At 36.2% G+C, this 18,762-nt stretch overlaps 1 protein-coding gene across 6 annotated transcripts in view; it reads right to left on the bottom strand.

The window, feature by feature from the left end:
* Positions 1–18,762, bottom strand: part of MARCHF1 (membrane associated ring-CH-type finger 1) — a 1,238,958-nt gene that overhangs the window by 535,731 nt on the left and 684,465 nt on the right. The window contains exon 1 of one of the 6 annotated variants that reach the window (XM_069097658.1): positions 18–76. The exons of the other annotated variants lie outside the window; for them this stretch is intronic. The gene's annotated coding sequence lies outside the window, so the exon portion shown is untranslated. Of the gene's footprint in view, positions 1–17; positions 77–18,762 lie in introns of those variants that run through there. 6 annotated transcript variants of the gene reach the window in all.

Here is an 18,762-nt window from a genome sequence, read left to right on the forward strand (position 1 = left end):
AAAATCAAAACACATACTCAGAAGAAGATAACCAAAGCTCCTGCATCCAAGGCTTCCAAGAAAAATGTGAATTGGTCTCTGGTCATGGAAGATCTGAAAAAGGATTTTGAAAATGAAATAAGACAGGTAGAGAAAAAATTGAGAAGAGAAAGGAGAGTGATGCAAATAATAATAATAACAAATGAGTCAATCACTTGGTAAAGGAGATAAAAAAAAATACTGAAGAAAATAACACCTTAAAAAATAGACTAGGCCAAATGGTAAAATAGGTACAAAAAGCCAATAAAGAGAAGAATGTCTTAAAAAGCAGAATTGGTGAAAAGAAAAAAATTCACTGAAGAAAAAAAAAAACTCCTTAAAAGTGTAACTGGCTAAATGGTACAAAAACTCACTGAAGAAAATAATTCCTTAAAAATTAGAATTAAGCAAATGGAAGCTAATGGCTTTATGAGAAATTTAGAGATAATAAAATAAAACTAAAAGAATGAAAAAAAAGAAGACAATGTGAAATATCACATTGGAAAAACAACTGACCTGGAAAATGGATCCCGAAGAGATGGTTTAGAAATTATTGAATTACCTGAAAGTCATGATCAAAAAAAGAGCCTAGACATCATTTTTCAAGAAATTTTCAAGGAAAACTACCCCCACATTGTCAAACCAGAGAATAAAATAGAAATTGAAAGAATGTACCAATCACCTCTTGAAAGACATCCCAAAATGAAAACTGCCAGGAATATTATAGCCAAATTCCAGAGTGCTCAGGTCAAACAGTCAGAAAGAAACAATTCAAGTGTGGTGGAACCACAGTCAGAATAATACAAGATGTAACAGACTCAACATTAAAGGATCAGAGGACTTATAACCTAATATTCCAGAGGGCAAAGGAGCTAGGATTTCAACCAAGAATCACCTATGCAGCAAAACTGAGTATAAACCTTCTAGGGAAAATAGATATTAATTGATATAGAGAACTTTCAAGCATTCTTGATGAAAAAACTAGAGCAAAACAGAAAATTTGATTTTCAAATACAAGACTTAAGAGAAGCCTAAAAAGGTAAAGAGGAAAGGGAGCTCATAAGGGACTTAATAAGGTTAAACTCTTTACATTCGTATATTGGAAGATGATAATTGTAACTTACAAGAACTTTCTCATTATTAGGGTAGTTAGAAGGAGTGTATATAGACAGAAGTCACAGGTATGAGTTGAATATGAAGGGGTGATATCTTAAAAAAATAAAATTAATGGAGCAGCCAGGTAGCACAGCGAGTAAGAGCACCGGCTCCAGTGTCAGGATGATCTGGAGGTCGAATCCCGGGCTCAGACACTTAGCACCCACCCAGAAACACCTGGCCGTGTAACCTTGAGCAAGTTACTTAACCCCAATTGCTTAGAGGTGGCCAGATGGCTCAGTGAGTAAGAGCACAGGCTCCAGTGTTGGGATAACCTGGAGATTGAATCCTGGGCTCAGATACTCAGTACCATACCCAGAAACAACTGGCCCTGTAACCTTGAGCAAGTTACTTAACCCCGATTGCTTAAAAATAAAATAAAATAAAATTAAGGAGCAAGAGAAAGGAATGTATTGGGAGAAAGAAAGGGAGAGGCAGAGTATAGTAAGTTACCTCTTATAAAAGAGGCAAGAAAAAAACTTTTACAATGGAGGGGAGTGCATGGGGAAATAAGGGGGAAGGAATGAATCTTAGTCTCGTCAGAATTGGCTCAAAGAAGGAATAACATACACATTCAATTACATATAGAAATCTGTCTTACCCTACAGAAAAATATGAGGTAAAGGAGATAAGAGAAGTTGGTTGGATGATAGAAGAGAGGACAGATTGGGGGAAAGGCTAGTAAGAAGCAAAGCACTTTCAAGGAAGGATAGGATGAAAGGAGAAAGAGAATAGAACAAAGGAAGATAGGATGGAGGGAAGTGCAATTTGCAATGGTAACTGGGGGGGAAAATAGAAGTAAATTTCTATGATGAAGGCCTTGTTACTCAAACATATAAAAATCAAGTCAAATTTATAAAAGTAAGAGCCATTCCCCAATTGATAGATGATCAAAATATATGAAGTTTTCAGGAAGTAACCAAAACTATCTATAGCCATATGAAAAAATGGTGTAACCATTGATTGGAGAAATGCAAATTAAAACAATTTTGAGGTATTACCTTATACCTATTAGATTGGCCAATAGGACAAGAAAGGCAAATGACAAAAGTTGGAGGGGATGTACGCCTTAATGAACTAATAAGTGGAATTGTGAACTGATTCAGTCATTCCACAAAGCAATTTGGAACTATTACTAAAGGGATATAAAACCTTCTGACCTAGCAATACCACTACTAGTTTTATATCCCAAAAGAGATAAAAAGAAAAAGTCTATATGTAATAATAATAATAATTATTATTATAGCAGCTTTTTTTCTGTGCAAAGAATTAGAAACTGAGGGGATGCTAATCAATTAGGGAATGACCGAACAAATTATTATATGTGATTATGATGGAGTACTATTGTACTGTAATAAACCTTGAATGGCTTACATGAGCTGAAGCAAAATGAAATATACTATATACAAAGTAACAGCAATATTGTAAGATGATTAGCTGAGAATGACCTAGCTATTCTCAGCAATACATTAATCCAAGACAACTCTAAAGGATTTATGATGAAAAATGCTATCCATCCCCAGAGAAAGAACCGATGCTATCTAAATACATATTGAACTATGCTTTTATAAACTTTATTTTTCTATAATGTTTTTTGTCTATGTTTTCTTTCATAACATTGCTAATATGGAAATACATTTTGTATGACTTCACATGTATAACCTATATTGAATTATTTGCCTTCTCAATGATGAGGGATGGAGGGGTAAGGAGGGAAGAAGGGAGAGAATTTGGAACTCAAAAATTTAAAGAATATTAAAAATTGTTTTTTACATGTAATTGGGGAAAAATAAAGTACTAAATAAAAAAAAGAAAAAGAGAAATAAAAGATAATATACCAAGTAGCTTACAATCCATCTAGAGACTCCATGCATACAAAAGCACTTTAAGAGAAAAAAGACATGTATAATTTTAAGAATATTAATCATAATAAAGATAATTAAAAATTTTAAACATCAAATACAGAATGCTGGTTTGGGAGTAATGAATCTCATTTTATATGTAAAACACTGGTTTTATGACCCTGGTCAACTAATTTGTAGAGGGTGGTACTGTGGCTAGAGTACTGGCCCTAGAATCAGGAAGACCTCTGTTCAAATCTGACCTCAGACCCTTACTATCTGTGTGATACGGGGCAAGTTAGCTATTATTACCATCATCATTATCATCACCATCATCATTTTTATTATTTATTTGACCACTCTTTGTCTCAGACACCTCCCTGGGTCTAAAATACCAAGTCCTACATATGCTGTCCATCCCTGTTGGTTGAATGAGTTCTTATAGTAGGAATTTCTCTTGTAGACAAAAGACACAGATCTTTACTATATACATGCAGTGACAACAGTCTCAAGAGGCAGCATGGGATAGTCACTGAAGAGCTGGCTTGAAGTCTGAAAGATCTTTGTTCAAATCCTGTCCCCAACACATTCTGGTTGAGTGACTCTGGCCAAGCCATTGTGGCTTTTCAATGCTCCAGGCAACTCTTTAAAAATATAAATGTGGAACAATTGAAGATCTGCATTGGGAAAAGCATTTTCTTCATAAAAACAATCATAGGTCTGGACCATGTCCTCTCACGCTTCTCCATCACCATAGTAAATAGCATATCTAGGTTTAGAAAACACTTCTCTCAAAAGAAATCTCTCAGGGAGGTTTTATGAATTGAGTCCATAGATGGAAGGTCAGGTCTCACATCACAAAGACCAAAAAAGAAAAGGTCCATGAGCAAAATGGCAGGAAGCTTCATTTGACTGGAGTGAAAGGATCCCTCAAGATAGGAAATAAGAAATGAGGTTCATGAGAAAAGGAGAAATAGTGGAGTGCCTCAACTATTATGCTGGTGAGTTCAGATCTAGGGCAAGACATATAATGTTAGCAATACCCACAAGTCACATTTAACATAAAAGTCATGACATTTTAACACACACACACACACACACACACACACACACATACACACACCCCATGAGGTATTAAAGTGTTAGCTATGAACCAACAGTGAGCAATATTTAGGCCATATATATTACACTGGACTGGGACCCCCTTCCCCAAGAATGGATGGAAGAAAACTAAGCATGTAATTAGAGCATGAAAAATTGAAATTAGACAAATATCAGTAGAAAACAACTCAGTAAAAGCATCAAAGGAATAAATTATAGCTTCAAATAAGATGGCCTATGTTAGAATTTCTAGGAAACTTCTAGCCTGGTAAACAGGCTAGGTTCTGTTTAATCAGAGATTGCAGTTTATCTCAAGCACATGGATAACCTTAGTTTCCTCATATGTGATATGAGAAATACAAATTATAGAGTATCTCTGAGGCTTTTCTCCCCTCAATTCAACTTTCCTCCCTTCCCAAAGCTCACTGTACCCTTCCTCTCCACCATACAAATATTCTTGAATGAGGTGCATTTTTTTGCTGTTTTTTTAAAGGCTAGAAAGAATGATGGCTTGCAACAAAAAGAGAATTAAACCAGGGGCAGCCAGGTAGCACAGCGAGTAGGAGCACCGGCTCCAGTGTTGGGATGACCTGGAGATCGAATCCCAGGCTCAGACACTTAGCACCCACCCAGAAACACCTGGCCGTGTAACCTTGAGCAAGTTACTTAACCCCAATTGCTTAGGGGCGGCCAGGTGGCTCAGCAAGTAGGAGCACCGGCTCCAGTGTTGGGACGACCTGGAGATCGAATCCCGGGCTCAGACACTCAGCACCACACCCAGAACTAACTGGCCATGTAGCCTTGAGCAGGTTGCTTAACCCCAATTGCTTAAAAAAAAAAGAGAGAGAATTAAACCAAAAGAAAATTTTCATTTATGTTCAGTGCAGAAGGTACAACTCTTTTTTTTTTTCTGTTCAGTTACATAGGAACATCAGATTCTCTCACATTTTTATGTTACTTTAACCTTTATAAAACCTTGTTCTTATGTCCTTATGAGGTTGAGAATAAAAGTATTAATATAGCAAATAAATCATATTTTATATAATATAGCAAATAAATAAAATAATAATATATAATAAAATATAATTAATATTTTATAAATAAAGAGAGTGAGTCTTGGGAAGATTAAGTAACTTGATCAATGGCAGATATCAGTAAGTTAGAACCAAGATTTGGACCCAGATTTCCTCAATTTTAGCCCCAAACTCCATAGAATATTACATGCTTCCTCAGCATTACCTTATGAGTAAACAAAGAGATGACCACAGTGAGTGATCATAAATTTTAGAAGGAAGAAAAATGGCCAGTTACTACATGAATTATAATTATGTTCTCCAGAAAAAAGTTGTCTCTGAGTTAAAAAATGTAACAATGGGGTGGCTAGGTGGTACAGTGAATAGAGCATGGACCTGGAGTCAGGAGTTCAAATCTGACCTCAGACACTTGACACACTTTCTAGCCATGTGACTTTGGGCAAGTCACTTAATCGCAGTTGCCCTCCAAAAACAAAACGAAAAAAAAAAACCTAACAAAAATAAATGTAACAATAAAGTTTAATTTGTGATAACTAAATGTTTGGGCAGCTGGGTGGCACAGCGGATTAGTGCTGGACCTGGAGTCAGGAAGACTCTTCTTCCTGAGTTCAAATCTGGTTGTATTCACTTACTAGCTGTGTGATCATGTGTAAGTCACTTAACCTTCTTTTCTTCAGTTTCCCCATCTGTAAAGTGATCTGGAGAAAGAAATAGCAAACTATTCCAGTATTTTTGCCAAGAGAAATCCAAATGGGGTCACATAGATTTGGACGTGATTGGACAACAAATACTAATATAGTGTTGAGAGAAAGCCTTCATTTTTTTCTCTTTTCACAGTGCTAATTCATCACTAATAAAAAAACAATTTATTGTACTATTCTGGCACTTAATTTTACCTTAAATAAAGGCTAATTGAGATGAGGAAATATTATATATGTATGCAAATAGCCCATTTGGGATTTATATAAAATAACGAAGAGAGGTAACATGTGGATAGAGGACCACTTTAGAATCAGAAAGATCCTTTGGTATGATAAGATGACCATTTTGATGAAACTCAAGAAGTGAATCTTCTCAGATCCTACTTGTCTCTTTCCACAGGTGTGGGTTTGGGTATTATGTTCCCCCTGCTTTTCAACTCCATTCCCATGTGTCTTCTCTGTGTCAGAGGAGTATTCCTGGGGCTCCATCTTCAAATGACCTGACTCTGTCTATGAACAATGCTTAGCATAGTAGCCTAGAACAAAAGGAAATTCATGGATCTAGTTTAAAATTTGTTTGGGGGGAATTTTATTTTTAAAAAATTACACAACTTAATAAAAATCACCCTAGCTCTCAAGCTTCCAGCTAGAGTAAATTTTTTTAGCAGCAAGAGTTTAAAATTTGACTTATCTAATTTCTATGTATGCAGTCCAGCTACTGGGTTTAAACTTTCTTATTGGCTTCATGTAATACATAGAAAGTGAAGTATATATCATTCATGAATAATCCTGGGTTTTGATGTGAAACAAAATAAAAGGGAAACATTTTAAAGAGAATACAAACATATGTGGCAAAATATCTATCTTCAGATATATTCTTTCTTTAAGCAGGGTAACGAGCAAAAAAAACCTCCATTCACTCAATATTTATCTTCAATTTCCATAAAAAAAGTGTCTCCCATCATTGCTGCTACCATTGCTGCCACAGATTCCTGTTGTGTTTGGTGTTTGCATATCTCTTCTGGCATTTCCTACATGGTGATTAGAAAATTCTCCTCAGGTGTTAAATTCTTGCTCTAACTCTAAGTCCAAAATAGCCAAATCCCTTCCCAGGCACAGTGCACTACCAATACCAGAGTCTCTTATGAGGGCCTGAACATTTATGTCACTCACAGAGAAACCCTTCTAAGACCTATCTGAAAAGAAAATTACATGGGAAAAGCACACGGAGGTATGATGTGGTTGGGATGCAAGATTACAATCATTAGAATATCTTCTGGAATAGAGTTCACATTGCTAAAAGCAGAATAGCTATTATTTTGCTGGTTTGTCTTAGTGATTTAATTTTGATTAAGGTTTAAATAGCAATTCTTGATCTGATTCTCATAAACAAAGAGGAACTTGTTGCTGGAGTGACAATCATGGGAGGCTTAGATGGAAGCAACCTATTCATCTTAGAATTCGTAATATAATTGAAGAAAGGTCAGTGTTGTCTCATGTGAAGTCTAGATTTTAGGATATTTCAAAGGATTCAGAAAAAGAATAGGTAGGATCACATGGACTAAAAATGTATAGGGAGGCTAGGTGGTGCAGTGAATAGAGCACTGGCCCTGGAGTCAGGAGGACCCGAGTTCAAATCTGGCCTCAGACACTTGACACACTTATTAGTCATGTGACTTTGTGTAAGTCACTTAACCCCAATTGCCCTCCAAAAAAGCAAAAAAACCCAAAAATGTATAGGGTAACTCTCAAGAGTAAAATTCCCAAAGTTGCAACAAGGAACAATTCCAGTGATGAAGAAAAGGGCAAGTTGTCTAGGTAGATCAATGAGGAAAAAAAGCAGAACTGATCAATCAATTTTCTTTTTTAAAAGACATGTGCAGAGGTAGGCAAGGGCTATAGAATAAATACTTGCTTCCATCCCTGGTATCACTGATGGGAGAAATCACTGTAAAGAGTTGATCCATCTTCATCATTGCCACCACAATAATAACAATCATTGTCCAACATCTGCCATGAAGGAGCAGATGGGTGCAGAAGCCCTGAGAGTGGCAGCACCTCCAAGACCACTGTTCTGCTTCTAGGCTAGCCCTCCATAGGTATCATCCAGGGAAAACCTCCTGTGAAAAATGAGCCAAGAGTCATTGTAATGGTAAAGTTTCCAGTCAATTACTCATGGTGATCAACCTGGGAAGCAACTCTTGTGGAGATGCAGCCTGGTAAATGCTTTTTAGGGACTACAGTTACATCTACTGAAGATTCAGAAAAGAAACTTCTTATCACCAAAATCTTTGCCACTGTTAAATGGCTAAGCTTCAGAATTGAATCAAATTGAATCAAATCAGAAATTTAATCATCAAATCCTATTGGTTTCTTAAGTTGAATCATACATTAAATGACAATTAATGACATTAAAGAAGAGGTAGTAATACTTGCTTTGCTGCTTTACCTTAAGGATCATAGGACCTTTCATCTCATCTGACTTAAAGTTGAAACCTTTCATATGTGTTATCTCCCCCATTAGAATATGAGCTCTTTGAGTGCAAGGTTTTTCTTACTTTTCTATTTGTATCCCCAGAACTTTGTATAGAATAAGTGTTTAATGAATGTTTCATTTATTCAGTCTTCCATTCAAGATCAGAAGGAGTTGAGGCTGGCAAGCAAAGCTAAATAAGACATGAAAATAATGGAAAGGATTGGTTTTTATTTTTATTTTTAGCTATATCAGGGAAAAGTTAGGACAATGATCCTAGGTAGATGGGATAGTGGAAGGAAAGTGCAGCTACTCAACTTGTAATTTACTTCTGTTTTCTCTGCCAAGAAGAATGATCTTGAGATTAGAAAAGAAAGAAGAGAAGGGGCTAATAGGGATTTAAATCAATGTGAGGATAGAAATCAAGGTAAAATTGAGGTTACCTTGGTAAATTAGAATCACCAATTCCAAATAAACCAGATTCGATTGTCCTGAAAGAACTTGTGGTTGTGATTGGTAAGTGACTTTAAGGAAGCTCTGAAATATTTTGGTGATTAAGAGATTGTGATAGTAATGGCAATTAAAGATTCCCCTGTATTGGCTTGGTTTTCAAATTGATTGTGTTAAAACCCAGAGTTTGTTAATCCCACCTGTGGGATGGGCTTGTTGATGTGAAAAGAAAGTCCTGAATTGGGAGGAGCTGGTGACATAGATTTGGAGACACAAGAGAGAGGCGGAAGATCTTTTTTGGTAGCAGCACCTCGTGGAGAGAGAGAGACTAAGAGAATTGCTGGTGGCCGCTTTGAATTGCCCTGGACTTTTGAGACCTGCCCCCTGAGCTGCCAAGGACTGAGGAGACATGGCTGTTTTGCTGGTACTTTGTCTGTCTGTTTTGATGTTATTTTGCCAGATTTGTCCACTGGTGAAAGACTGTCCTTTTGTTGAAGAAGTCCTGGAACCTGGCTGTTCGCTAAGAAGGCCTGAGACTGTCCTGCAGACAGAGTGAATACTGTCCACTGGTGAGGGACAGTGCTGTTGTTGCAGGGGTCTGGGAGCCTTTCTGTTGGTTCAGAAGCCCTGAAGAAGGATTTTCTTGTTGTATGTTTACAGAAATCCTGGGAGAGGGCTTTGCTAATGTGTTCAGGGGTTCTAGGACTGTTCTACAGACAGAGGATGAATTCATGAAGGGACTGGCAATGTATCTTGTGGCCTTGCTAAGCCTTGTCTCCCCAGGAACTAAGATTGCTGAGAACTTGCCTCCTGTCAAGATGAAGAAAAGACCTCCATTTGGGTATTAAGTGCTGTGTTTAAACTTGATGTAACTCTGGGGTAGATTCAATTGTGATCCTGGGGGTGGGGAACTTTTGACCTTATTGTGCTCTGTGATTGACAAATGAAGGTACTTTACCTATGTTTGGAAACTAATCTCCATTTGAGAAGAGGGGTTTTGTGGTGGACTTAATTAAGGTATAGCCTAGGGATGGAGTAGTATTTAGAACAGGGACTTTGTAATTGATTGAATGATTGGAAGATCCTGGGGTGGGGTAGTACTTGGAGATTATTTAATCACACTTAGTAAATGCTGTATTTTGAATGATGTCATGTTTTGATCTTCTCTGTTCTGGGTTTGTTATTGAATAAAATAGAGAGCACCTATGCTGGTATTTTGAACCTGGGAAGTTGCCTTTGCTTGGTATTACATTACAGAGATGTACCATAATAAATGGGAATTTGACACTACTGTACCATTTTTTTCAGAAGGGGGACAAAGATAGACTACAAAACTATAGATCAATGAAATCAACTCTAATTCTCTGGAAAAAATAGCATATTATTAAAGGGATGGTCACTAAACATTTGGGAAAAAAACCCATGATCACAGAGGACCAGCATGACTTCATCAATTAAGTCAAGTGTGACTAACTTTGCTTCCTTTTTTTCTGACAAAGTTGCTAGATTAATAAATAAGGGGAATAAGCATTTGATAAAGCATCTCATGTTACTCTTTTGGATAAGCAGGAAAAATAGGATCTTGATGACAAGGCAGTTATGTAGATTCAGAACATGCTGAATGGCTACATCCAAAGATTAATCACTGATAATTTACTCTCACTTTGGAAGGAAGTACCCAGTGTAGCGTCCCAGAATTACCACTGCTTTTTGAACATTTTAATCAATGCCTTGGTTAAAGGCATAGATGGCATACATATCAAATTAACACAGCACAACAAGCTAGGAGGAATAGCCAACATGTTAAGTGATAATTAGGATCCAAAAAGATCCTGCCAGGCTACAGTAGGCTACATGCTGGGCCAAATCCAATGAGTTGAAATTCACTAAAGAGAAGTTATGTGTACTTGTCTCTGAGCATTCTCCATTTGAAATATTGTGTTCAGTTCTTAGTGACACATTTTAAGAAGGACTTTGATAAACTGGAGAGTATCTAGATAAGGGTGACTAAGAGAAAGAGGAACTCACTCATAAGTCCTGAGGACATTCAGACTTAGTGGTGATGGGATCCTACAGGGAAGTACCTGAACAAATATTCCATTGGATTAAATTTGTTTTGCTCAGTCTCTGGGGGGACAGAAGTAGCAGCAATGTGGTGAACTTTGCAAAGAAACAAAGTAGATCCTGATTATAGGAAAAAAAAAAACAACACCTTTCCTAAGAAATAGAGCTATATAAAATGAGAATGAATGTCTCAGGAAGCATGTAGGGTCCTCATCAATGGAATCTTTCAAAAAAAAAACTGGGTGATCAACAGCTTCTTTGGTTTGGATGAGGAGGCCTCTAAGGCCCCTTCCAAATATTGGAATGTGCAATTCAGTAATTCAAATAGCTCTACATGATTTAATCACATTTTAAGGTAATAGATACTATGCCATATTGACATAGAGTATTTAAACTAGAGATAATAAATACAATACTCTGAAATTTTGGATTGAAAAGTTTAACTCTCACCCTCATGTGCTCAGATATAACATTACTATTGAGATAATCCCATAAATCATACCCTACTGTGGCTAATATAAATGGCCTTAATTACTGAGTTTAATCTTTATTCATAATACAAATATTTTAAAACACTGAAAAATATTTTCAGGGGACAGGAAGAATTTACTTTCTCTGAATATATTTGTGTTCTACAAAGTATTGGTTTGGGGAACACAATTTATCATATACAACTGCCTCTCATTTTTCTCCCCAGTGAGAAAAATAGATTTTCAGCTAATGAATTTAGATGTGATATAGGTTATCATTATCAATAATACAAATGACAAACAGTTATATAGGCTTTTTTTCTGCAATTCATAGCACAACTTATTATGATCCCAATAGCTTTTGAATAATTAAAGCCTTTTTAACAATATATGAAATAAGCTTGCATAATTCAGATTAAATTACTTCAAATATTTTTTTTTGCTGCTTGCTGTGAGAGGAATGGGCACTTTGCATGGATGTATTTAAGATAATGCTATCTTTTGGAGTTTGTTCTGGCTCTAGCAGAAAGAAAGGCTGCATTTTAAATTAATGAAACCAGGCCTTGTCTATGAATAACTACCCACAATGGAAACTTTAACACAGTGTGAGAAAAATATCACCACCTAAAATGGTAAATCTGTTTTTAAAGTTGCCAGCCCATGTTCCTCATATAAAAGGTACACTGATAAGGCAGTTAATGAAATCAATTCTCTTTTGCCAGATTGCCACTCTCTCAAGAACTACGGTTTCTAAGAAAGAGCAAACCATTACTCCTGTTTAGGGCCAATTTTTCAATCTGTGTATATAAATTTAAAGAGCCCTAATGTGAATCATATGTATGCTCTCTGTTTCTTTAAAGTATAATATGCTTCCAATCATAATCTTAGATGACTACACAGATCACATTGATCACATATTACAAAGAGTCAATTGTATCAAGATTTCAAATCTCTATGTGCTTTTCCTTTCCATCACCATACAGAGACATAAACAGAGTATTTGGAATAGAAATTCTTATACTCCAAGAAACTTTGAGTAGCTAATGATTAAAAAAAAATGTTGCTTGGGTGTTTTTCAGTTGTGTCCAATTATCCATGACCGTATTCGGAGTTTTCTTGGCAAAGATTCTGAAGTTGTTTGCCATCTCCTTTTCCAACTCATTTTACAGATGCATAAACTGAGGCAAACAGTTAAGTGGCTTGTCCAGAGTCACACAACTCTAGGAAGTGTCTGAGGCTGAATTTGAACTCAAGAGGATGAGTCTTCCTGACTCCAGGTCAAGCACTCTATCCACCACCCCACCTAACTACCCAATGATAAAAATAGCAATGACAATAACAATAATAGCAGCAATCAATCAGTAAGCAAGTATTTATTAAGCACCTACTATATGCTAGGCATTGTATTAGCCACAAGGTATACAAGTAAAAACAAGTATATACATACATATACACAACACAAACAGAAACTTAATACAAATATATGCAAAGTAGTTTTCAGTAGCTATCCTTCAGAAATGGAACTCTCTTACTTTTCATCTCCACCTTCAGGCTTTCCTGGCTTCCTTCAAACTACTGTCTCATTTTCCATGAGAAGCCTTTTTTTTTCCATAAGAAGCTTTTTTCTAATCCACCCTACTCTGTGCACCTTTCCTCTGTTGATTATCTCTAATTTATTCAGTATATGTCTTGTTTATAAACTGCTGTTTGCATGTCATTAGACTGAGAGCTCCTTGAGGACAGCCTTTTGTTTTTTTGGTTTTTCTTTGTAACTCCAGCATATGGCACAGTGTCTGGCATAGTGTGGAGACTTAGTAAATACTAGTTGACTTATTATTTTGAGAGGAAGGCATTGGCAATCAGGGGAGACTGGAAAAGGCTTCATGGACTGCAATGATATTAGCTTGTATTTGTATGGAGTTTCAATAAGATTAAAAAATATCTTTACATCTTTTCCCCCCATCATCTGATTCTCACAATAGCCCCTTGAAGCAGATAGTACATATGTTTTTATCCTCTTTTTATGAGGACTAAGGCTCATAGAGATGAAATGACTGGCCTAAGGTCAAAAAGCTTGTAGGTAGTTAAAAGCTATACCCACATTGTTCAAATCCTGCCTTTGAGCAATGCCATAGGAAATGAGTACACTGGGGAAAACATTGATGCAAATTATCAAAATATCTCAAAAGTATCTAGTAGCTACAAAGTGATGTTATTGTCAATATCATCATCCATGGGGGTGAAAGGGAAGAGTGGTCTAGACTTTTATTGAGAGTTAGAGCTTTTGCCCATTTCATTAGCAAAGGAAAGGTTGTGTGAATTTTTGGATTGTTTGGGATTAAAGGAAAAAGATACAAAAATAATGCTAAAGGTATGAGAAATGGAAATTAAGGAAAAAGGGATATATTCATCTCTACTTATATGTGGAAGAACAGAAGTGTTGGGCATTCAGGATGAATGGGTAGAGATAGAGGAAAAGAGAGAAGGAAGCACTCACATATCATTTTTTTAAAAAGAATTAGACTATTCTGCAGTTTATTGACATACCCTTAGTTTTCTAGATCTTTACTACAAAAAGAAAAAGGCAGTTATAAAATTTTTAAACTTTCCCAGGTCCAGGTACTTGTGGCCATCTGAAATATGAATACTAATATTAACTCTATTACTAATAAGAGTATTTATATAGCACTTTTAAGTTGCAAAACTATTTACAAATATCTCATTTGATCCTTCACAACAAACCTGTGAGCTATTATGTCCATTTTACAGGTGAGGAAATTGAAACTATAACATCATTTGCCCAGGGTCACTTGTCCAGCTACAAAGTGTCTAAAGCTCGATTTGAACTTCTCTTCTTGATTCCAGGTTTAGTTCTCTGTCCACTGGGCCACCCAAAGGCCTCCAGAGATTATAGGGTTTGATTGGGTAGGGAGAGGGGTGCCACCTAGCTTACTGCTTCAGTCCCAGTATAGTTTATTTGTTGAATTCTTACAGATATTTGGGGTATATATCTGTAGCGTGGGGATATGTCTTTTGTTAGTTTGAGAAGGATAGTGAGCTTCTGTTGTATAATTCTAGGCACCTTATCATGCCTTTATTATTATTACCATTATTAAGTGTATAGCTAATATTCATTTAGCACTCTAATGTTTGCAAAATGCTTTACAAATATTACTTCTTTTTCTTGTCACAACTCTAGAAAGTAGATGATATTATTATTCACATTTTGCAGATGAGGAAACTGAGCCAGATAGAGGTTAAACTGAGCCATCCAGAGTCATACAGTTAATAAGATTCTGAGGCTGGATTTGAACTCAGGCCTTCCCAACTCTAAGTCTGGAGCTCTGTCCACTGTAATACTTTATGTCACCATAAGAGTAAATTAAGAATTCGGCTGGGATGCCAGAGGGCCTTACAAGAGTACTTTATGTGAATAAATTCATCTTGTAAAGAGGCATGGAAAAGGGCTAATGAACTTCTTCCAAAAAGGGGAAAAACTACCATAGTCAAGGGTCATTCAAAACTTGATGAACATAAACCAGCTTTGAAAAAGCAATGCCAAAAATAAAGGAGATGGGGGGTGGGGAACAGGGAGTTAGATATATTATGAACATCACTGAGTTCTGTTACTACTAATGAGCTACAGTGACTTAGGTCACTTGGGTCTCAGTTTTCCTCATCTATAAAAGAGGAGGCTAGACTAAGATCTCCTTCATTTCCATGACTCAGAGACGTGTGCTGTTGCCCAAAGTGATTAAGTACATTGCGATTTATTAGGAGAAATTTTTGAGCAATCCAGACAGGGAATTTGATCCTAATAAGTTAAAAAAAATGGAGACAAGTCTGAAGGTGCAGTGCCCCCTTGGAGAAATTCCTTCTATTTTTTTGTAGTTTACAATAATGGACTTAAATGGTCCAGAGATTTTTGTCAGACTGATCACACTACCCCTGAACAACAGGATGTTTTTATGTTAGTTTAGGAGGCTAATAATGTTCAATAACAACACCAAAACTAACTTGCCTAATTTGGCAGAATATCTCTCTATCTGTTTATCTATCTATCTTTCAAAGATACTCTCTCCTCTCTTGCCTTTTTGATGTTGATCAATCATCTCTGACTCTTCAAAACCCCATTTGGGGCTTTCTTGGCAGAGATACTGGAGTGGTTCACCATTTCTTTCTCCACTCATTTTATGGATAAGGATACTGAGGCAAACAAGATTCAGTGATTTATCAAGGTCACACAGCTAGTAAGTGTCTGAGGTCAGATTTGAACTCAGGAAGATGAGTCTTCCTGGCTCCAGAACAGGCACTCTATCCACTGCAACACCTAGGTGCCCTTTTTGAACATTACTCTTCATCATTTGTAAAATAAGGGGCTTAGAAAGTTATATGGGAGCCCTTTTGCTTTTGATTCTTGATTCTGATACTTCTCTTACTTGTCTAACTGCTTCTTTTCAGTATCCCTTGCTGGATCATCCTCCACTTACCTCCTAGTCATAGATGTCTCCTGAAGAACTGTCCTGGGCCCTCTTCTCCTTTCTCTATAGCCTCTTTTTTTGGTGAACTCATCAGTTCATGGGTAATTCAATTACCATTTCCATGCAGATAGCTACTAGATCTATATGTGTAGGACTAATCTCCATTACCTAGCACGTTATCTTGTATAGAATGGGCACTTAAATAATTGTCAAGTTCTATAGTTGCCTTAATGCTGATTCTAGAGCTTTCTGGGGAATTTGGCTCTAATTTTAGTATTCCTGGAATTTTCTATAACCTGAGAATTTTAGTCACTGCCACACTTTCAGTGGGCAGCATAGCCTGGGCACAGAACATATGCTCATCAATGCAAGCTGTGTATTTCAACTTTCTGTGAATTGTACCCTACTGCAGAGTGGTCAAAACAGATGATGGCAGGCTATTAAAGGAGACAAAAAGTTTAGTAATATGACTGAAGTGACAATATAGTGATTGCCACCTTCTTAGTTGAGGTCCATATTGGCACAGTAATAAACTATCTCCCTGCTGCAATTCAGCAAGTAATTCAGACAGGCTGGGGAATCATAGGTAGGGGTAAGGATATTTTTCCATTTGGAAAAGAGCTGATAACAAAACTTAAGAAAAATTCAATCTAAAGATTTATTTTAGCCCCCTCAAAAATCATCCAGACTGTTCATTATCTATAGGTTGATTTTTCCCTCTCTTGAGAAATACTATACAATAAATACCTTTCCAAGATATCATTTAGTGAAAATGACACTCACTTTTGTTTTATAAATGCAATCATGATGAACCTTTAAAAGATCAGGTTGTGTTATTGCTTGCAGAATGAAAATGTCTTAGGTTTCTATCTCAGTTTGAACTACAGAAAGGAGCCTAAGAAGAAATGGTTTTAAATTGCTACATATGGTGGCATATTCTGGCTCCACAGATCCTTAAAAAAAGAGACAACAAGGAACTGCAGAATGTCCTCTCTAAGGGGTCCTTTAATCAGGATGGAATCTCATCTGTTTAAGGAAATCCTACCAAATGTGATTTTGCACAAGAATAAAGGACAAAATTAAATGTGCTCTCACTTATTTTTGAGCTTTGATTCAGGTCAAAGCAAATTCTGAGTGGAATAAGTCAGCAAACAATTAAGAGATCCACATGATCACCTTGTTCATTTTGCTTCCCTCCAACTAAAAGGTGAGCTTTTAGAAGCTAACCTAAAAAAGACCATTGTATAGGTTCCTAAGGATGTACTCCTTTTAAATGTTGTTAGAACTAGCTCGTGTAATACATTGGGGACTCTGTCAGAGAACAGAGTTCGATAATGTGACATTTTAGAAATAAGACAAAGAATAACTTAGACATACTCCAAGGAATCACCAGGGATTGTACTCTCTGCCTACCACTCCATGTACTTTCTTGTCCCCAAGGCATACAGTAGTGATTGGCAGAAAAGGGAGGGAAGAAAAATGCTTCTAAATCTTGAGTCCTTACCAAAAAGTGTAGAAGAATATAACAGAAGAAAAAATTCTATTTAGATGAAATCAAGCACTTTTATTCTAGAGGAATGCTAGGTTAAATTTTTAGAGGGAAGTTGATATTTGTGCCTTTACTACCCCCCATCCTCAAATTAATTTATCTTAAGTGTGGGAAGAAACAACTCACAAAAATTTGAACACTAAGCAGGCAGAAATACACATTTCACACCTAAAGAAATCTATAGCTTTATCATTTTAGAGCCATCTCCCAAACCAGACTTGATTTTCAATTAGCCAGGTAATAATGTTGATCTTATGTTTTCCTATAGAATGTCCACATTTACCTCTTTTGTGTTTCACAGTAGTCCTTCCAGTATGGAATGGGAAAAACACTGAACACATTTCATTGATTCATCTCCTGCTCACATGGTTATTATTATTTAAAATTCTGTAATCCACCTATGACAGAGATGTTCAATTAGCTGAAGTTGGTTTTATATCAATTGAAATTCAAATGTGTTCACTCCCCTACTGGATTTCCTTATTATTTTCCTATATTATTTCTTTATACATATATACATATGCATGTATGTATGCTTTATTTAAAAATAAAAGCATGAGGAACTATATCCCTTTTAATTAATTCTCCCTTCAATGCTAATGCATTTCCTTAATAGGCTTACAGCACTGAACAAACAGCTCCCTTGCTTCCGTTCTCTCATTGCAGGTTTTTATGGATTGATAGATTTGCTTTAAAACAGCCCTTTCCTTTAGCAGCTAACTTTAGAGAAAAGTATTCATTTGTAGACTACATTGAACTCAACAAAACCAATTAGTAGAAAATTTTTGTCAATGAAAAGCAACACAGAGAGAGACACTTGTGAAGGCTCCTGCATCTATACTCTGAGATATCAGCTAAAGGGATTCACAGAAGCAGAGGGCCAGGTGTATGCATATCTCAGTGCTTAAAGCAAGTCCTACTGAGAAAAAAGCATTAAAATATGTATTATAAGAGTACACTAATTGGAATATAGGGTTGCTTAACTTCCCAAAATGATTACACCTCATCTAATCCCTTAGAAATATGTTTCCGCAGACCAATTAAAATCACTGCTAATAGGTTTTATTGGAAATGATAAATTCCTTCCCTTCAAATCAACAAAGCATTCATTCAAACAGCCTTTTTATGTGTACTTTTATTAAATGAATCGCTTTATAAACCTACTCTTCTCAAGATCCTAGAGATATTTATCATTCATTGTTTCCACCCAACTTTCCCTAAATCCCAGTCTCATTTTATCACCATTTTCTGTGTGTGCTCTGTTGGTTTAAAGTCGATTCATAATACCTTAAACCTTGGTTTAGGAACTTAAAAGCTATGAAAGATAAATAGAAAATGTTCAAGTTGTTTCTCATGACAAATTTCATTTAAAATCTCAAACAGGAATAAGTCTACGATACTGACTTTGTTTCAAACTGTGATATG

The sequence above is a fragment of the Petaurus breviceps genome, unplaced genomic scaffold, assembly GCF_028583685.1.
Source record: "Petaurus breviceps papuanus isolate PSGF00001 unplaced genomic scaffold, PetGlider_PUasm1.0 126, whole genome shotgun sequence".
NCBI classification, from domain to species: domain Eukaryota; kingdom Metazoa; phylum Chordata; class Mammalia; order Diprotodontia; family Petauridae; genus Petaurus; species Petaurus breviceps.